Here is a 22,667-nt window from a genome sequence, read left to right as displayed (position 1 = left end):
CTGGGAGATACTAGGGCTGTGGAGTGTGGGAGAGGGAAAGCAGGCAGATGGCTCCCACTGGCTGAAGTGAAGCAGAGGGTGAGTGCAAAGACGGCACCTGAGAAAAAAAGAAAGGAAAAAGAAAAGAAGCAAAGAAAAGAAAAAATAGGAAAAAAAAAAAAAAAGGAATTAAAAAAAAAAAGAAGATGGTTCCTGCCAGGTTTAGCAAGGCAGAGGGACAGCAGGAAGATGGCGCCCACAAGCTTCCATCCCCAGAGAGTATCGCAGCAGGCCCCTGTTCCTCAGATCAACACTTTAAAATTAGCAGATAAGCTTCTTTCACATAAAGTCTGGGCGCTTTTCACAGGGCTGCTTCTGCACTGGGCCCTGGGGTGGGTGAGTCTGTGTGGGAGTCCATTAGGAGCTGTATCGCAGTTCACCAGAGTCTCAAGGGTCTTGTGGGCATGAGCCCCACTGATCTTCAAAGCCAGATGTTTTGCGGCCTCATATCTCAGGTGCTGGTCTTAAAAGTTAGGGTGCCTGATGTGGGGTTTAAACCCTTCACTTCTCAGGGAGAAGCTGTGTGTTTTGAGTTCCCTTCTGATTGTGGGTCACCATGCCGGGAGGTGGGGTTTACGGTGAGATTGGGTCTCAACCTCTCCTACCCACTTCAATGTGATTTCCCTCATTTGCCCAATGTGAAGGAGTTGCTCTGCCAGTTCCCCCCACCCCGCCTCCAGAGGAAACTGTTTCACATATAGCTGTAGATTCAGTGTGTCAATGGCAAGAGGTGAGTTCAGTATCTTCTTACATCACCATCTTGAACCAGACTTCCATATGTTCAATTTGGGGTGTTTGAGGGAGAAGTGCCTCTGAGACATGCCAACAAATATTTCAAAGAGCTATCTTGGTCCCGAGCTTAAAGGAAAGGTCCAAGATAGATGCACATTTAAGATATATGGTATTTAAGCTGTGGGTGTGTTTGAAATTGCCTAAGGAGGTAGACTAGAGAGCCTACAACTGAACCTTGAGGAACTTACAGGCAGCGTAAAAGAGGATGAACCAAAAAAGAGGCTGAAGAAGTAGCAGCCACAAATGAAGGAGGAAAACCAGAAGGGCATGGTATCATGGAAGCCAAAGGATAAGAGTGTTTAAAGAAGGGGTTGGTCATCAGTGTGGCTACTGAATGAAGATGAGGACCAAAATATAGACTGAATCTGGTAATAAGAAAATTATTAGTGTTAGTGATCTCTATTAAAATAGTTTCATATTTTGGTAAGAGAAGAATCCAGACGGAAATATGTTGAGAAATTGGTGGGAAGTAAGGAAACGATGTCCGCAAATGTAAATGATCTCCTCGTTGAGTTTAGTGGTGAAGGGGAATCTCCAAAAAGGGTAGTGAATTTAAAATAGTTTATTTTTCCTTTCTTGTCTTCCTTTTGCTTTTCTTTTCTTTTTCTTTTCCTGCTTTTATTTTTTATTTTTAGTGTGAGAAAATGGACAGAAGAGAGAGAAGGATGCAGAAGTTAAAGATTCTGGAGAGAATAGAAATAATAAAAAACATAAGGTCCCTAAAACAGATAGGAGAGTGTGGGATCCAGACCATGGTGGACCTTGGAGGCCTCGAAATGTCTTTGACCTCTCTGTCTCATGTCTTCTAAATGCTTAGGACCGTTATGTCTTTGGTTTTTGTGGATAGTTTTTGGCTCAGTGAATAATAATGAAACAGAGCAGGACCATTTAGGTCATTTGCTCGTGACATCATTATTCTAACATTACGTACACAGCCTTTTTTTTTTTTTTTTGCGGTACGCCGGCCTCTCACTGTTGTGGCCTCTCCCGTTGCGGAACACAGGCTCGGGATGTGCAGGCTCAGCGGCCATGGCTCACGGGCTCAGCCGCTCCGCGGCATGTGGGATCCTCCCAGACCGGGGCACGAACCCATGTCCCCCACATCGGCAGGCGGACTCTCAACCACTGCGCCACCAGGGAAGCCCAGCCTTTTCTTTTTAAAATACATTTGTGGCATGTGCTTTTTAGGGGATGAGGCCCTTCATATCAAGGACTCTTTGCCAAGATTGTTTTACATCTCCCCTAGCTCCCTTTGTGGCTTCAGTGTTTTGCCTAAGGCCTGGTTCAAATCACAGATAAGTGGGGAAGACGAGGTACAGGCAGTTCTCACTTTTCATCATTGGTGCTGGTTCCTCTGGCACTCCCCATACTTCATGTCACTCTGCTATCCTGCAGGCAGTGGTTTTTGCATATGTCAAAATGATGAAACCAACAACATGTTAGCTGTTGGAATAATACACATGACAGTCAAGAGTTTATCTTATCTCAAGGTGATTAAAGACTTGGTTTTCAGATTACATTACATCTAAAGATGATCTAACCTGTAGCTGAAGGTTGGTATTCTCTCAGTTAGCAGCCAGCAAGAAATATAAAAGCCCATTCCACATTAACCAGATAACCCATTCTAGAATTAAGTAGATAGAAATAAACGCAAAAATAAACAAATGGGACCTAATCAAACTTATAAGCTTTTGCATAGCAAAGGAAATCATAAAAGAAACGAACAGACAACCTTCGGAATGGGAGGAAATATTTGCAAATGATGCGACAGACAAGAGCTTAATCTCCAAAATATACAAACAGCTCATACAACTCAACAACAAAAAAACAACCCAACTGAAAAATGGGCAGAAGACCTTAATAGACACTTCTCCAAAGAAGACATACATCTGGCCAGTAGGCACATGAAAAGATGCTCAACATCACTAATCATTAGAGAAATGCAAATCATAACTACAATGAAGTACCGCCTCACGCCAGTCAGAATGGCCATAATTAAAAAGTCTACAAATAACAAATGCTGGAGAGGGTGTGGAGAAAAGGGAACCCTCCTACACTGTTGGTGGGAATGTAAGTTGGTGCAGCCACTATGGAAAACACTGTGGAGATTCCTCAGCAAACTAAAAATAGAATTACCATAAGATCCAGCAATCCCACTCTTGGGCATATACCGGGACAAAACTCTCATTTATCAAAAAGATACATGCATGCCTATATTCAAAGCGGCACTATTCACAATAGCCAAAACATGGAGATAACCTAAATGTCCATTGATGGATGAATGGATACAGAAGATGTGGTACATATGTACGATGGAATACCACTCAGCCATAAAAAAGAATGAAATAATGCCATTTGCAGCAACATGGATGCAACTAGAGATTATCATACTAAGTAAAATAAGAAAGAGAAAGACAAATACCATGTATCACTTATATGTGGAATCTAAAACATGGCACAACTGAACTTATCTACAAAACAGAAACAGACTCACAGACATAGAGAATAAACTTGTGGTTGCCAAGGGGGAGGAGAGTGGGGGAGGAAAGGACTCGGAGTTTGGGATTAGCAGATGCAAACTATTACATATGGGATAGATAAATAGTCCTACTGAATAGCATAGGGAACTATATTCAATATCCTGTGATGAACCATAATGGAAAAGAATATAAAAAAAAGAACGTCTATATGTGTATAACTGGTCACTTTGCTGTACAGCAGAGACTGGTACAACGTTGTAAATCAACTATACTTCGATAAAAAAATAAAATAAATTAGAATTAAGTAAAAAAAACCTAGCACTTAAAAAAACAGATGTCACTCATATCTTCTTTTGCATATCACTAAGTGATATTATTCATCTAATCAAGGGTGAAAATCTAGGAAAAAGTGTGGGATAAAGGAAAAGATAAGCTAACCCAGTAATACAATTACTTACACTTCTTATAATCATTTTTTACAAATAAGTCTCAGAACAACATTTCTTCAGCAGGCCTAGAAATCAATAATCCAAATTAAAAGGGAGAGTCAGTGTTCTTTAAGAAGAATAAAAATGGAATGACTTCCATGTAATAGTTAGCATGAGTAAGAAGCTGGAATCCATTCATAACATGGAGAAGAAGGGAGGTACTGCTTCTCTACAAGAAAAATTAAAAGCAATCAGAAATAAGAGAAAAACAAAAATCTATAAAAGAAAGTCAGAGTTCAATATGCACTTTAAAATGTGTAAAGCTTTTTGAATATTGGTGGAAGGGAAGAAGAATCCATTTGACCTTGACTCCAGAACATTCTGCTTTGAGTGGCATAGGGGCTATTACGACGGTATTATAAGGAAGAAAGGCACTCTTCGTTGTGACTGTGTTTCTTCTCTACAAAAGGTCATGGCTCCTGAAGGACAGCTCATCCCTGGAAATTCTGATAACTACTCCTTCCCTTGTGACTTCTGACTTACAGATTGCCAACCATGGGGAATCACCATCCTTTATTGGTTTCCCTTAACCCTGTCCACATTTTTGTAGAAGGCCCCTTCATTAAACTCTCTTCAATCACCTCTTTTGAGAGTATCTGCTAGTATCCTGACATCAAGAGAAAGAGAGTGAGGCAATACCTTGAATTCCATTTACGTTCCACCCAGGGATGATTGTAGGCCCATGACGTAAGTGTGAGATGAAAGGAGAGACATGAATCTCCCCTTCTCTCTGCCAGTTTCAGTCCCATGTCCATAAGCCTCTCATACTGTGCTCATCTTGTGCCAAGTATGATTCTAGTGTTTGATTGTTCATTTGTTTGTTTGTTAGGTCCAAACGGCTCCTAAACACAAACGTACCTTGGGCTTAAGCGAATCAACAGAAATCAACTCCCATACCCACTGTTAACTCATGTAGAACGACTGTACGAGTTACTAAAAAGCTCCTGTCCCGCATCTTGGTGAAAAGATCAGGCTAGATCTGTTCCCACTCACCCCTCTGGAGACCTTCTGTGGGCAAGGCACAGCCTCCACCCCCACGTGCAGTGGCCCTTCCTGTCCGTATGTCAATGGAAAGGCTGGTTGTGTTGGACTTACTGAGAAACCTTTCAGTCTGGAGCTCTATACACTGATAAAACAAAATACTAAACTTTGAATAGCCTCCAAACCACAGCATAACCTTCCAAATCAATCTGGCTTCCCATGTTGGGTCATGAGAAGGGACTTGTCAGATGTTTCCATGTGATACCAACACATCTCAACAAAAGCCCAAATCCAGGCATAAAGCTCATCAACTAATGGTTAAATTTTCTGTTTTTCAGGAAAACACCTCTCCTGATGTTCAGGTCAGCTCAATTGTAAAGAGCATTGCCTCTCCTCCATCCCCCTTCAGGTCCACTTCCATTTTGGCTTCCTTTCCCTCACTTGCCCAGTGCCAAAGCCCTTCCAAGTCTGCTTCACTCAGCTGCCTGGAGGCAACCACACTGTTTCTCCACACCCTGATTCCAAATGCTCGAGTAACCTGATTCAGTTGTGAAACAGACAACACGGGCTTCGAATCTTCCCATTCTGGGTTCTTTTCTCCTTCCTCGGTGCCCGCTTCTTCCATCTCAAGTTTCCAAGATCTTTTTGCTTGGAAGCAAAACCACTCACCCAAAAGGTTTTTTTTTTTTTTTCAATTATGTATATTTGATCTGAATCTCCATTCTAATAATGACAAATCTTTGCATTAACATAGGGCTTGCTTTGCAGTACTTTGACATGGTCACGGTGCTACTGTAAGATTACCATTTTTGACCTGGTGTCAGTGTGGCCAGACTCCCCTGCTGGTTATTGATATAGCACGATCACCCTTCTCAACTTAGAGCAGTAAAAAGGCCCGTTTCTATACAGCACTAACCAGGTGCTTGCCATTAAGTACACTGATTGATCATTGTGTGGGGTACTTCATATGTGCTGTTCCATTTAATGTTCACAGCCACTTTGGTGTTTTTATTATCCCCACTTTAAAAGAAGAGACTAAGCCCGTTTCTTCTTCCTAATGCTACTAAGTGTCTATTTCCTTCCTTTTCTTTTGAATATAGGCTTTTTGTTTGTTTTTAGAAAAAGGATTGTTCCAAAAAATAATAATAACAATAATGGCTATTTATTGAGCATTTACTATGTACAAGGCACTGTAATGAATGTTCTATAAAAATTGCCTAATTTACTCCTTTGAGGTGGGATTACCTTAGAACAGAGAGATGAGATACTTTGTCCTGAATTACACATCTAGCAAGTGATAGAGTAGGGTTTGGACCTGGAACCATCTCACTCCAGCTCCTCAGTACCACAATATCGCTAGTTTCTAGGTGGACCAATCAATACAGTGATGAATAATTTCACTGAAACATCAATAAAAAATAAAATGATGTTGTAAAAAACAAAACATGTTACGAAAATCACTTCTTGTTGGCTAACTGTGTAACAGAACATCTGTGGAACTGGAAAAGAAAAATTTAAAGTATTGCAAATAGTACCTAATAAGAAAATTGGAAACACAGCACTCATGATTTTATCTGAGTTGAAAGTACACACAAAAATTCAGCAGTGCCTTTGGTCTGGCTGTATTCCTTAACTGATCTATTGCTTCCCTCAGGGAAATATTAACAAAGTCTCCTACATCATCTTAAAAAGTGGCTTACCCGGTAGATTCTTGAAATTCTATGTAAGAGCACTGGAAGCTAATTAATTGGTTGCTTGCCTTATTTCACTCTTATTCTCCCTGCCAGATACAACTCTGATGTTTATAAATCTAACTTTATACAGTCTCCATCAAAGACAGGTTGGCCTCATGTACTTGGAAAATAAGATGTCTTAAATTGAATGGGTCTCTCATGCTGAACATTTTATGCTATTCTTTCATTTTTTCTTTCTCCAAAGTTTATTTTCTCTTCTTAAAAAAGTTCCTTAAATTTGCTACTTATTCTTTTTTGCTTCTTCTCAAATCCTTGTTCACTTCCTCAAAAATAAAATTAGAGCCATTCTCCAAGGGTTCTTACCTGGTTCTGTGTCTATAATTCCATTTTAAATCAGTGGTCTCTTGCGTAAATTCTCATATCCTGACTGACTCCCTAGGACAAGCTCTTCGCTGTCTCTTTTCTCTCTGCTCTACCACTCTTCTTATTTTGCATGTCATCAATTATTTTCTGATATATGTTTCTTTATCTTTTTCAACCTTTTTGCTCTACATTTATGGTCCTTTCATTGCTTCTGCCCTTTTGGTTGGCAGGACTGAGTAGCCCAACTACCATATGACCCAGCAATTCCACTCCTAGGTATATATGTGAAAAAACCCAAGAAACTTATTTAAAAAGATTACATGCACCCCAATGTTCAGAGCAGCATCAGTTACAATTGCCAAGACATGGAAGCAACCTAAGTGTCCATCAACGGATGAATGGATAAAGAGGTGGTGTATATATATATATACACACACACATATACATGCAATGGAATACTACTCAGCCATAAAAAAGAATCAAATTTTTCCGTGTGCAGCAACATGGATGGACTTGGAGGGCATTGTACTAAGTGAGATGAGTCAGACAGAGAAAGACAAATACGGTATGATATCACTTATATGTAAAATCTAAAAAATACAACAAACTAGTGAATAAAACATAAAAGAAGCAGACTCACAGATACAGAGGACAAACTAGTGGTTACTAGTGGGAAGAAAAGGGGAGGAGCTATATAGTGGTGGGGGAGTGGGAGGTACAAACTATTGGGTACATAAGATAGGCTACAGGATGTATTGTACAACATGGGGAATATAGCCAATATTTTGTAATAACTGTAAATGAGTGTAACCTTTAAAAGTTGTATAGGGACTTCCCTGGCAGTCCAATGGTTAAGACTTTGCCTTCCAATGCAGGGATTGTGGGTTCGATCCCTGGTCAGGGAGCTAAGATCCCACACGTCTCGTGGTCAAAAAACCAAAACATAAATAAAGCAATAAGAAGCAATGAAAAAAAGAAACCAAAAAAAAAGAACACCAAAACATAAAACAGAAGCAATACTGTAACAAATTCAATAAAGACTTTAAAAAAATAAAAAATAAATAAAAAATAAAAATTGTATAAAAATAAAGAAGCTCTTACAAAAAGACTGAGTAGCCCATTTCTGCTTCTCGTTTTCTCCATTCCCCTTTTCCTCTCTCTCTTCTTCCCCCAGGGATGGAGGATTGGCTCCTGTTGGCTTATGAAACTTTTGTTTCTTTCTGCATGACTGTAGAACAGTGGCTATCAGATTGACCTGTGAAATTTCCCCACATAAATATTTCTCACCCTCCTATTTCTTCTACCCTTATCCTGATATTCTGGGAGTGGGGTAGCCCAGGAAACAGTGAGCAGACACACGTGTTTTGACAATGCTTTAAATGTAGTTTTCCTGCAGTGAACTTCTACTCTTCAGCCATGCCACTGATTGAGATCCTCCACTCTAGATGCTTCCATTTCCTGAGTCAGAAATAGACACATTTGTTTAAGGCGGTATCCTGTCAGTTGATGAATGGGCCATTGGTTTAGTAAGCAGTAAGTGGAGCGCTTCTGGAGGGAAGATGTTAGTGACATGGGAAGGATGAAAATCGTCTTTTTCATCTGTTATAATCACTTGCTTAATGCAAGGGTTAAGGTTGAGCAGATATTTATTTTATTCTAATTAAGAGTAGTTTCAGGGCTTCCCTGGTGGCGCAGTGGTTGAGAGTCCGCCTGCCGATGCAGGGGACACGGGTTCGTGCCCCGGTCCGGGAGGATCCCACATGCCGCGGAGCGGCTGGGCCCGTGAGCCATGGCCGCTGAGCCTGCGCGTCCGGAGCCTGTGCTCCACAACGGGAGAGGCCACAACAGTGAGAAGCCCGCGTACCACACACACACAAAAAATAAAGAATAGTTTCACATGTTGCAAGGAACTTATTTCTTGATGGAAGACCTTAAAAAAATTGCTGTTTTGCATTCATATCAGACCAAGTCTCTGGTTCATATAGTGTCTGCCCCAAATTCTTCAAGAACTGGAATTCTACTGAGTCCAAAGAAAAATACTGAAACAACTAATCTTCAAGCAATGTCTAGAGGTTATCTTCTGGTTTGGCTGACTTAGACTCAAAGCCTCGGATAGAAGTAAAAAGAGGGACACTGTGCATCTCCAGTGAAACTGAAGGAGTCAATGTCTGTGCCTGATGAGGCATTACATCAACTGCATCCTCCAGAAGAACAAGACTTGATTTTCTTTTTATTTGATGAAGAGATGCAACAAATAGGAGGATGAAAAAACACATTTACTGATTGGTCTGATAATGATTCAGACTGTGAAATTGATGACTAAGATTCAAACAAGAGTTTGATTATAAATGAGACATCACTTTACCTGAGAAAACATCCTGGATGAGATCAAACAGGCAACCACAAATGTATGGCAAAAATTACATCTGAACTTGCTTAAGTTATCAATGATGGTCTCTATTATAATGAACAGGATTTATGCATGGAAATAGATGGAAACAAACATAAAGACAGTCATAAAGAAATTGACAAGATGATCTAAAGTTCATATGGAAAATCAAGGGACCCAGAATAGCCAAAATAATCTTGGAAAGGAAGAACAAATTTGAAGGATAACACTTCCAATTTGTAAAACTTACCACAAAGCTATAGTAATCAAGACAGTGTGGTATTGGCATAAGGATAGACATTTAGATCAATGGAATACAATTTAGAGCCCAGAAATAAACCATGCGGTAAGCTGATTTTTGAAAAGGGTGCCAAGACCATTCAATGGGAAAGGAATAGTCTTTTCAGCAAATGATGACAGGACATCCAGATGACCATGTGAGAAAGAATGAAATTGAACCATTACCTCATACCATATGCAAAAAATTAACTAAAAATATATGGAACGCTGTGATATTATGTTTTATAGTAAGAAATACATACTAGTCTTCACACTATTTCTGGCATAGAGCTCCTAAAACCCTTGGAATTTCCAAAGTGATGAGAACAGTAAAGGTATCTTTTGTTATGCTACTGAAGTGACTTTTTGACCTAAGGATGGGGCCTGTTTGCTAATCAAGCATGTGATTAGAGGGCTGAAACTTTTAGTACCACCCCCTGACCTCTGGGAGGGGCGAGAACCTTGACGTTGAATCAATCACCAATTGTCAATGATTTAATCAATCACAACTATGTAATGAAACCTCTGTTAAAACCCAGAAAGTACAGGGTTTGGAGAACTCCCTGGTTGGTGAACACATGGAGGTGCCGGGAGGGTGGTGTACTTGGAGAGCACATGTGAGCTCCAAGCCTCTTCCCACGTAACCTTGCCTTACACATCTTTTCCATCTGGGTGTTCCTGAGTTACATATTTTTATAATAAACCAGTGATCTACTAAGTTATAATGTTTTTCAGAGTTCTGTGAGCCCCTCTAGCAAATTAATCGAACTTGAGGAGGAGGAGGTTGTGGGAACTTCTGATTTATAGCCAGCCAATCAGAAATATAAGTAATAATCTGGGCTTACAACTGGTATCTGAAGTGGATGAGTGGGGCAGTTTTAGAGAATTGAGCCCTCAACCTGTGGAATATGATGCTATCTCTGGGTAGATAATATCAGAATTGAGGTGAATTCTTGGGCACCCTGCTGGTGTCTGATAATTGTTTGCTGGTGTGTAGGGACCTCCCCCCTGCCACCCACATTGGATTTGGGTCCAGGAACCCATTTTAAACACTTAAATGTAAGAGTCTAGAACTATAAAATTCGTAGAAGAAAACACAGGCATAAGTCTTTGTGAACCTGGATTAGGCAATTGTTTCTTATATGACAACAAAAGCACAAGAAAAAATACAAAAGAAAAAATAGTATATTGGAGTTCATCAAAGATTAAAACTTTTGTATTTTAAAGGACACCACCAAGCAAGTGAAAATCTGACTCACAGAATGGGAGAAAGTATTTGTAAATCATACCTAGAATACATAAAGAACACTTACGAGTCAATAATAAAAAGACAAATACTGTAACCTCATTAAAAAACGGGCAAAGAATAAAAAGATATTTTTCAAAAGAAGATAGACAAATGATCAATAGCACATGAAAAGATACCTGACATCATCTGCCACCAGAAAAATGCAAATAAAAACCACAAGGAGATAGTATCTCACACCCACTAGGATGGCTATAATCAAAATGACAGACAGTAACAAGTGTTGGCGAGGGTGGGGAGAAAATGGAACCCTCATACCCTGCTGATGGGAATGTAAAATGGTACAATGACTTTGGAAAACAGTCTAGCAGATCCTCAAAATGTTACATGTGATTCAGGAATTACAATCTTAGGTATACATCCAAGTGAAATGAAAACATATGTTCACACAAAAACTTGTACATGGATGTTCACAGAAGCATTGCAAAAGTGAAAAGAACCCAAGTGTTCATCAACTGATAAATGGATAACAAAATTTGGTATATCCATATAATGTAATATTATTTGGCAATAAAAAGAAATGAAGTACTGATACACGCTGCAACAAAAAGACATTATGCTAAGTGAATGAAGCCAGTCACAAGGACTACGTAACTGTATGATCCCATTTATATGAAATGTCCAGATGAAGTAAAGCTGTAGAGGCATAGGGCTGGTGAAGTAGAGGAGGGGAATGTAAGTAGCTGCTAATTGGTACCAGCTTTCTTTTTATGGTGATGAAAATATTCTAAAGTTGATTGTGGTGATGGTTGCATAGTTCTGTTTATGTAACAAAACCATTCAATTGTACACTTTAAATGGGTGAACTGTATCACCTATGAATTTTACCTTAATAAAGATGTTATAAAAAAGAAAACATGCTGTTCTGTTGGTATAGAATAAATTCTTTAAAAACAAGTTCTGAAGACATTTTCTTGCATAGAATCTCAAGCCATGCTAGTGACAGCAGGCTGACAGTGAAGTATTGTTTGATGTTACACTAGAAAGCTGGAGGAAGCTTAAGGAAAAAGGTAAACAGTATAATTGAAAACTACCTCTCTGATGTCACAGAACGTTCCTATTCTCAACAGAAAGATTTTATTTCTCAATTTTCTTACTCTTTGTGAAGTACAAGAAATCAGAAGAAAAGAAAGGAGAGTAGAAATGCTATTTCGTCATTGTTTGAGGCAAAGAAAGTTCTGCATCAAGGCAGACCTGTGTGCAAATCCTGACTCAGCTCATCGTGGAGCAACAAATGCCAAAGTTATTCATCTAATTGTAGCGCTACAGCTGAGGAACACTGTTGAAATCTGTTTTCTCATACATAGTCCGGGAATAATTGGGTATTTGTTTTTTACTAGCTAGGGTCAGTGAACACTAGCTAGTAAAAAACAAATACCCAATTATTCCCGGACTATGTATCCAGAGATTTCTTTGGGGGAAATAGCCTCCTCAACTCCTGTACTTCTGGCGTATATGAATGAATTCCTGGTTTTCCATATATGTGCCTCAAGCCTGGCTGATCAGCACATTCCATGGTTTAGGGATGGGGACAAATCAAATTTAGTCACTGGGATTAAGCTTATGACCTTTGTTTGAACTACTGAAGTGGAGTTCTCTTTGGTGCTGCTAAACTGAATCTGACAGTGTAAATATCTGGAGCTGCTCAACCCTTATTGCACATTCACAGCCTGAAAGCATGGGTAGGATGGACACAGTAGAGAGATGCAGAGGGTCTGGGCCTTGGGGACATCATATATGGTCCTTGTTAAAAGCATATCAGCAACAGCCCTGGACCTCTCAGTTATATAAGTTGATACATATGGTTTTAAGCTTAAACAAGTATAAACTGACTTTTCAACTGTACCGAAATGAATCCTAAAAGTAGAATGATGTCTTGGCTAGTTTCTATGGCTGTGTAACAAATGACCCCCAAACAGGATGGTTTAAAACAAGAAAATTTCATGGTTCAAAAGAAGAAAACATTTATTTTGCCACAGTCTGGGCAAGGATTGAAGGTGGTAGCTTATTTCTTCTCTACTGGGTATTCAGCTGTGGTGGTTTGAACATTGAAGGCTGGAATTATTTAAAAGCTTGTTCACTTACATGTCTGGTGCTTGGTCTGGGAAGGCTCAAACAGTTGGGACTGGAGAAATTGGGGGTCCTTTCTCTCTAATTCTCTTTCCCTCCCCCCTCCCTCCTCTCTTCCCCTGTCTCTCTCCTTCTGTCCCTGCTTCCCTCCCTCCCTCCCTCTCTCCATGTAATCTCTGCATGGCAGCTTCAGGATAGTTGATGTCAGCAGAATACCCCCAAGGGAGAAAGAGCTGGGGAGAAACTCTAATGTTTTTTACGGCCTAGCCTCGTACATCATGCAGAGTCATGTCCACCATAGTCCAAGGCCCACCCAGATTCAAGAGGAGCAAACACAGACAGAGGAGTGGCAAATCATACTGTAAGAAGAACACGTGGTCGGGATACACTGGTGTGGCCGTCTTTGAAAATACCATTGGCTACACTTTGTGGGGTATTTGTAAGGATTAAATGGGGAGTTTTTCAAAAGACTATATTACAAAGATACAATACAGAACGGAAGACCAGAATGAGCTGAGGGACCCTAAGGAGACCAGTGTGAACTGGAAATAATTCTGTGGCCAAGCCAGGAAGATGCTAGAGAGAAGAGATGGAAGAGGAAGATGGATGGAGAAAGTAATTACCCAAGTTTTACCATGTTGAGCTTTAAGGGCAATATACACAGAAATTCGGTAAAGGAAATGTGAAAATAACATTTATGTCATAAATCCGTTGTTCTTTTTACATATGCTAGTATTTCTGATGAAAATTGTTTATTTACTTATTTTTGCACTCATGTTTGAGTAATAAGAGAGGGTGGGAAATGGTGCCAGCTTCTTCTCTTGGTTCAAAATGCCCATGACTGAAGTTTTACTCTATTAATCCCATGACTGGAGCCAACTGCCAACACTTCAGAGTTCCAAAAATGTATCTTCAATGCTTTTTTTGAGAAATCATATAAGTATTTTGGAAGTGTAAGCCGTAAAATTAAAGTTACAAAGTGTGAGCCAATGTTGTATAAAATATGAATGAGATTATTGCTGAAGAATGAGAATAGAAGGTTAGGAGAATAGAAGGATAAAATGGATAAAGCCTGCAACTAAATTGATCGACTAAGTCATAGTAATAAAAAAAAATCCCCTTTAGATATGAAGTCTAAAATATTCCAAAGGAACTAGCTTTCCAACTTGATAAAAGTTATTTTGCCTCCTCTGAATGTCAGTTTCTTCATGGACCATACGAGCGAGTTGGGTTAGAGGGTCCTGACTCTTGTGGGGAGGTTGTCAGACTTCTTTGATAATCAAACAAGAGTTCTGGACGCTCTTCCCAAAGAAGATGCACAGATACGCACATTTTCCACATGATATCAGGGCTATGGCCTCTAAGTCCAGGTTTAAAATTCCTGGACCCCTGACTTTCTCTGTCTTCCTCCTCTAAGTTCTGTGGTCGAGGAGACTTGATTTTGATACAACTTTCATACCTCCCCACCTGTGGAAGGACTGTTAATCCTCCTTGAGTTCATCATCAATTCTTGGACCCAGGGCCAGCTTTTTTTTTTTTTTGGCAGTACGTGGGCCTTTCACTGTTGTGGCCTCTCCCATTGCGGGGCACAGGCTCCGGACGCGCAGGCTCAGCGGCCATGGCTCACGGGCTCAGCCGCTCCGCAGCATGTGGGATCTTCCCGGACCGGGGCACGAACCCGTGTCCCCCACATCGGCAGGCGGACTCTCAACCACTGCGCCACCAGGGAAGCCCACGGCCAGCTTCTTGAGGTGTTCTGTGTGCAATCACACATGGCCCCGTGCTCAGAAGAGCCTTACACTTAGTTTAATGCTCTATTGCCGCCATCTTGACATTCTTAATAACTTTTGGACAAGGAGTCCTATATCTTCATGTTGCACTGGGCCCAACAGATGATGTAATGGTCCTGCCCTGGCCACCCTTTGAGTCTTAACCCTTCCTTTTCATATTCCTGAGAAGTGGTCATCCAGTCTCTGTGTGGACTCATAGAGCAAGGAGGAGCTCCACACTTTTCGAGGCAGCTGTGTCAATCCTAGGTAGACCGAAGGGTTAGACATTTGCTTTTATATTGTGCTGAAATCTACCTCTCTCTAACTGCACCCACGGATCACAGTTTTCTGTGTCTTGTGTGATGTTTCTTCTGACATAAGAATGTTTTACATCTTTTAAGACAGTTACCATTCCCTGCCACCTTAAAAGAAATCTATTAAATTAAGGAAATAAATCTTCCCTTCTTTGATTGATCCACGGAAAAAGAAAGGCTGTAGAAAGCTCACACAAGATGAAAGACCACCTGAAAGGGCCAAATATGAAAAGGAAATAAAGTGATTAGGATTGACACCGGAGGATGAAAAATCAGGAGAAAATTAAAGAGGATCAGTAGGGTTTCTGCTTCTGAAATGGAAACAAGCCGTAGTAGTAGTGTTTTTTGCATCATAAAAAAGTCCCCAAAGAACAAACTATGCTAATGCAATTTGCTCTCATTTTGAAATTGGTAGTGTTAAGGAACAGATCTCTTTTTTGGTAAGGAAATGACTGAGCTTTGGTTATTTCTGAGGCTCTTCCTTTTATCTTATTTTTTATTTTATTTATTTATTTTTTTTGCGGTACGTGGGCCTCTCACTGTTGTGGCCTCTCCCGTTGAGGAGCACAGGCTCCGGACGCGCAGGCTCAGCGGCCATGGCTCACGGGCCCAGCCGCTCCGCGGCATGTGGGATCCTCCCGGACCGGGGCACAAACCCGCGTCCCCTGCATCGGCAGGCGGACTCTCAACCACTGCGTCACCAGGCAAGCCCGAGGCTCTTCTTTTTAAATAAGTATCTTAAACAGCAAATAACATAAATAAATAGGCTTTAGCACCACCGTGCCAAAACGTGGCTATTTGTTACGTGCCCTGACAGAGTATGTCCTTCCTCCGGAGAAACTTACATTTTATTCCCCTGTGTTTTGTTCATCTGTGTGCTCCGGCGTATAGTACAGAGCCTGGCACACAGAAGGCTGTCTGTAAATCTTTGACTCTGTAGTGTATGCTTCTGTGTCTGTGGCACGGATGAGCAAAGATGATTCTCCGTGTTGGGGGGATGGAGAGGCCTGTCTTGATGACCACACAGCTAATGGCTCCCTTCATCGGGCATCAGTGCTAAGCACATGGGAGTCAGGCAGGGTGCAGAAGCTGGGAAGCGTTCAAATGCCATTTTCCTTTTCACATGGTCCTCGTTACAAAGAGAAAGGCAGAACCTACTGTTTTTTCCATATAAAGGCATAGCTTTATCACTACAGACACAAAGGGCATCTAGAAACAACTAAAATTGGAAAACTGGCACCCAAAGGATAGGTGACAGCAACTCTACCAAGCAAAATGGATTGGCCTAAATAACTCCATCCAACAAGCCAATTCACTCGGTTGTCAGGGAGCAAACGTGCAACTCACCTTTTCTGGGGCCCCAACCAGGAGACCAGCTTGCACAAAACCACATGTTTGGCAGAAGTCGTGTTCTTTTGTAGCACAGCCGACTGGCAACGCCTGCCCTGAAATGTTCCAGGTCAAAACCGTTCTGTAGGACTCTCAGATGTCAGCAGTACACTTGTCCAGACCTAGAGAATTCAATCAGCCAGTTGCGAGCTGGTCAACACGTGAGGAAAGCAGTCTTGGGTATTATTAGTCAGCTGTTGCTAAGCTGCTGTATAGCACCAAGCAGCCCCTCAGCGGCTCCGCGGCTTTCAGAAACATAGGTTTCCTTCTTGCTTGCGCTACTTGTCCTTGGTGGGTCAGCTGCTCCTCTGATTCTTATTTCATCCATTCCAGGCCCCCAGGGGGAAGATATGGGCCCTCTCTGGACATACTGATCTTACTGCAGAAGTAAAAGAACAGTGATTGAACTTTGCAGTGTTCTTGAAAGGCTCTGCTGGATACAGCTGCATCACTTCTGTTCATATTCCATTGCCCTTAACACACAACTGACTATTAACATGCCTCCCGAAAGTGTTTCTGGAAAGATACATTTGGACTATGATTTTAACGTGCACTATCCTCATATTCAAACTCTGCATTTCCAAAATAACCTCTTTTTTTAAAAAATTGAAGTATAGTTGACTTACAATATCAACTATTAGTTTCAGGTGTACAGCAAATGATTCAGTAATATAGGTATATATATCTATATATATATCTATATCGATATATATATATATATAAATTCTTTTTCAGATTCTTTTCCCTTATAGAAAAATAACCTCATTTTTATTATAAAACTTTTTATCATAAAATTTACATAAAGTCTGGCCAGAAACTTGTTCCCCATTCATTCATTTTTTAAAAAATATAAACTTATTTATTTATTTTTGGCTGCATTGGGTCTTCGTTGCTGTGTGCAGGCTTTCTCTAGTTGCGGCGAGCGGGAACTAGGCTTCATTGCGGTGCGTGGGCTTCTCATTGCGGTGGCTTCTCTTGTTGCGGAGCACAGGCTCTAGCCGCACGGTCTTCAGTAGCTGTGGCTCAAAGGCTCTAGAGCACAGGCTCAGTAGTTGTGGCGCACGGGCTTAGTTGCTCCACGGCACGTGGGATCTTCCCGGACCAGGAGTCAAACCCAGGTCTCCTGCATTGGCAGGCGGATTCTTAACCACTGCGCCACCAGGGAAGCCCTCCCCATTCATTCTTTTTTCCAGCTATCTATTAATGATTTTACCATTTTAACTGTTTTAATGCATTTTATTTTTTATTAGTTATCATATGGGTCAAAATGTAAAAAAATATGAGCATACAATGAGAGGTCTCCCTCTCCCCACTGTAGCCTGGCCATCCAGTTTTCCCACAGGCAACCAGAATTATTTGTTTCTCCTCTATCCTTCCTTAATCTTTTGTGTAAGTATGAACAATGAAATCTCAATTCATTTCCATTTTCCTAAGAATGTGGTAATTACTAACATTGTTTTCTGTGTTTATGGTGGGGGGGAGGGACATAGCCCTATCTTCCCTTTTATGCCTTTCTGCTTTGATCTCCCATATTCTGACTTGTACAATTAGCCCTGAGCAGGCAGTGATCCATTACCATTGCGTTATTTATCCCTATGTCCCAAGGGAGCATAGCTCACAAAGTAACAAACAGTGTTTTCATGAAGAAACAATAAAGCAAATATTACTGTACTGGATCAGGAACTCTCCAAGTTATTTTCCATCCCCCTCTCCCATATTATTAATCTTCAAAGTGACCATGGTGAAAGGTTTTTCTGACAACGTATCAAGAGAGAAAAATTTTAGCTTCTCCCTTACTCGAGTTGGTGGGATATATCTCTTTCTTGTTTCCCTCTCTCCTCTACTATGGGAAAGAATGTTACTCTTTAAAAAGTTCACTACCAAACAATGCTTCAGATCTAAACTTTCTCATGAGGAGCACTTTCTACTTTTCATTTCTCCCCAACTTGTCTTCACCAGGGATGGAAGAAAGTCCTTGAGCGGATATGAAGGCAGATTGGACTTAGAGAAGGATTTTACCACTGGTTTATTGACTAGATTCCATTATTTTGTGTGCCCAGAACTCACCCACTTCCTTTTCTGTGTATTGCCTTCTCCTTCTAGAAGCTATCCCTTCTTCCTGTTTAAACACATGGTTGATTTCGGAGTAGCCATGTTAGTTCAAGTGTAGTTTAGACACTGGCTACAACTGATTGGTCCAGAGGTGGACAGCAGGTCCAGCCTGGGTTAATAGCATTTTTCCCAGGGAATTTAGACTTTGGTTTGAGACTCACATCAGTCTCTTTCCAGATTGCTGAACCTACCAGTAACATGTAAAATTCTCTGGGTTATTTTTGCTGTTATAGGGATGGAAGAAATAGATGTAGATGGTCTGAAGAGAGAGAGGAAAGAAAGAAACAGATGAGATGGAGAGCTACTGAAAGCATTCCTGTCCCTGGCTCCAGCTGTTTCTGCCCTTGCTTTGCATCAGACATCTTAACCTTCGTTTGGTATAAGCTATTTCAGGTTGGCTTTCTGTTACTTGCAACCGGAGTCTAACAAATACTGAGGGGGTGTGACAGCACCAACCAGCCCTGCTTTCTACTGGGTAAGGCTTTGAGATCTAGCACCGTTCCCTACATAAAGCATTTTATCCCCTCTGCCAATTAGAAATTTATACCCTTGCAAAAACTTACCTCCTCAGATCATGTTTCTAACTGAAATATTTACCTGAAATAACTTTTCTTTCATAAACGTTGAATTACAGTTGACTGTCATTGACATGTTGCTTATGTGGCAGGAAAACACTTGTTTGGGATTTTTAATTTTTTTTAATCTAAGTATTTCCCCTCTCCTATTCAAGCAAAACCTCAGCAGTATTCTGACAAAAGCTACGTGTCTTGCATATGTAAAAAGTTGAACCCATAAAGGAGGTGATATTAAGTGCTTCTGGGGAAATGTATCAAAGCTAAGTAGGAATACCCCACCTCACCCCGAGGGATCCAGAAGCAGAGGAAACTTTATTTACCACGCAGAGCGCCTGAGAGGTGGCAAGACCCCAGGAAAAATGTGGAAATGGTGTGTCTGGGCAGAAAGGCAGCCATAGACATCTTTGCTGAGATCTGCATGCCCCAGAGAGGCAAGGAAAGTGCAGAAAGATGCCAATGCCCCCCACTCATGTCAGGAAGTAGAACAGAAGACAGCTGGACCTAAAGGGGCCTGTAAGGACAGGAACGGGGCATCTCAGCCCTGACCTGTGAAGGCCATGCCCACGACTGTAACTACAGGTGTCTCTGTGCATGTGTGTGGAGATAGGACTGGCGGGCAAGACGCCACCACCTCCGCCAGCGCACCCAATGCCTTGGCTCCATTGGAGGCCCCTGGAACTTCAGACAAACCTTAGGGAATGGAGGCTCTCAATTGGTAAGAGAAAGTTTCCCCGCATCTACAGAATGTAAGCCAGAAAGAGAAATTAAATGGAACAATATAGAAAATGAAGGTATATTTTGTGCTCATTTGAATTTCTGGACTGAGATTCATACATGGCTACCTGTTATTTCATCACTTTATATTTAGGGCAAACAATGTATTTCCAAACACAACTATATTCAGTTAAAATCTGTAATGAAAATCTAAGAAACTGTTGCTTATTCTGTTCATAATAACTAGTGAGCACTTCTGTTGTGTCAAGCATTGTGCTTGACTTAAAATTCATTATTATATTCAAAATTTATAATAATTTTAAAGGGTAAAAATTCTTATCGTTAGTATTTCATAGACGGGAAAATTGAGTCCTTGAGAGGATAAACTTCTTGCCCATTTAGGAATTATAAAGGATTCCATCCTATTTGGACCAATTGCTTCTGGCAAGAGACTATTTAGATGGGATATTTATGCCAGAATAAGAGTTCTCTAGGGATTCCAAAGTAACTACACAGTATATGAAGCCAAGATCACCATTAAGCAGCTTTTATAAACTGTTCATTAGCGTGGAAAGGCTTTCAGTGAGGGCCAACTTGAACCAGAAGCTGTGCCAGGAGCTCGGGTTAACAATGGAATCCTCTCCTTTAAACAGACCTGGTCCTGGTGGAGCTGTTAAAAGGCTCGTCAGGAGACCATCCAGATTTCATTTCTTGAGCACACTAGCCATTAAGTCAGAAAAACACAGCTTTCAGAACTTGAAAGGACCAACACAAATCACTTCAACAGGTCACTGTCTCAGACAAGCAGGGCACCACTGTAATACTTCTGTTGGTGGCACAGTCAAGGCCCCGAGTGATCAAGGGGTCACTATCCCCCCTTGACCTTTTATTTTGCCTTTGTCTTGTCTTTTAATATGGTACTCCTGCTGCACTATCACAGTGTTCCTCATTTCCTCCTGAAGCGAATTCTTTCTTTTCTAAAAAACTCTCGCGAGGGTTCAGATTACACGAGAAAACAAAAATCAGAAAATGGAAATTTATACAACTATATACAGGCATTTGGTTTAATCAAAACACAATGCCCCCATATTAGGGTTCTCCAGAGAGACAGGTCCAATAGGAATATGTACATAGAAATATACAAACACACACACACACACATATATATACACACACACATAGGCACACACACACACATATATATACATATATACACATATACATATATATAAATATGGAGACAGAAAGAGAGAAAGAGAGAGAGACTAAGATTGAAATTGAATGGTTGGCTTTAAGGAATTGGCTCACACAATTGTGGGAGCTGGCAAGTCTGAAATCCATAGGGCAAGCTGGCCGTCTGGAAATTCAAGTAGGAGCTGATACAATTTTAAGTATAAGCTATACAGGGAAGGCCACTCGGGCTGGAAACTCAGAGAAGCTTCAACTGGCAGTCTTGAGGCTAAATCCCTTCTTCTGGAAAGCTCAGCCTTTCTTTTATGGCCTCCAGCTGGCTGGAGGATGCTCCCCTGCACTGTTCCAAGGGAGTCTGCTGTGCGCAAGGTCTCCTGCTTTAAATGTTAATCACTTCTAAAAACATAGCTTTAGAGCAACAACCGGACTGGTGTTTGACCAGACCAGCTACAATCACTGACCCAGAAAGTTGAAAAGGAATAAGTTCTGCCAAAGACAGACTGCATGGAATTTTTTTTTTTTTTTGTGCTACGCGGGCCTCTCACTGTTGTGGCCTCTCCCGTTGCGGGGCACAGGCTCCGGATGCGCAGGCTCAGCGGCCATGGCTCACGGGCCCAGCCACTCCGCGGCATGTGGGGATCTTCCCGGACCGGGGCACGAACCTGTGTCCCCTGCATCGGCAGGCGGACTCTCAACCACTGCGCCACCAGGGAAGCCCTGCATGGAATTTTTAGTACGTGTTCCACCCAAAAAGTTTCCATGGTCAACACTTATTTGTTCAAACAATTTCAAACGTATTTATTTATCGATGAAAGCCTTTATTATGCTCAATATACTGGGAATTCCTCAAGTAGGGGGCTATAGTTTGTGGTGATCTCTGATTTTTATAATCATACAATCTTTTTGTGTGAAAGTCATCTCCTCTCTACCAGTGTTTCTTACTTTCTTTTTATTGAAGCATAATTGACTTACAATATTAGTTTTAGGTACACGACAAGTAATCTGATATTTTTATACTTTATGAGATGATCACTGAGATAATTCTAGTTACCATGTCACTGTACAAAATTATTAAAATATTATTAACTTTATTCCCTGTGCTATACATTATATCCTCACGACTTATTTATAACTGCAAGTCTGTACCTCTTAATCATCTTCACTTATTTTATCCATCTCCCCCTGTACCGTCACGCCTCCTCAACCAGTGATCACCAGTTTGTTCTCTGTATCTATCAGTCTGTTTCTGTTCTGTTTGATTTGTGTTTTTATATCCCATATATTTACAGATTCCACTCCTGGAGAGAGTTCCAGCAGTTCCTGCCCTGTTGGCAGATGTATTTCATTCTCGTACAGTCTAGGTGCCCTTTAAACTACTGTAATTTTGCTTTCACCCTCAGGGTGGGTGGGTCTGTGCGTGGGTCCCTCAGTAATACCCGTCCAAGTTGGGGGTGGGGGTTCCCCTAGATACCATGCCTCTGTCTACCCTACCCATCTCTCTGTGGTCCCTCTATTGTCGGTTGTGCAGAAGCTATTCAATCAGCCATAAGTTCTCTTTCAGGAGGAATTGTTATATATGTAGGTGTAGATTGGGTGTGTCTGTGGGAGGAGGTGAGTCCAGGGTCTTCCTATGCCGCCATCTTGTACGGGACCCCTAAACCGTTGTTTCTTGATGCAGAAACAGTGTTTTTGATCAAAATCAAAAACAGTCTCTCTTTTTTG

At 41.1% G+C, this 22,667-nt stretch overlaps 1 pseudogene; it reads left to right on the top strand.

Moving 5' to 3' along the window:
• Nucleotides 1–228: 228 nt before the first annotated feature.
• Nucleotides 229–9,379, top strand: LOC136127881 (la-related protein 1B pseudogene; annotated as a pseudogene).
• Nucleotides 9,380–22,667: the final 13,288 nt, after the last annotated feature.

Source organism: Phocoena phocoena, chromosome 9 (genome assembly GCF_963924675.1).
Source record: "Phocoena phocoena chromosome 9, mPhoPho1.1, whole genome shotgun sequence".
NCBI classification, from domain to species: Eukaryota; Metazoa; Chordata; class Mammalia; order Artiodactyla; family Phocoenidae; genus Phocoena; species Phocoena phocoena.
The sequence above is the reverse complement of the archived record's forward strand: the minus strand, read 5'-3'. Positions and strand labels throughout refer to the sequence as shown.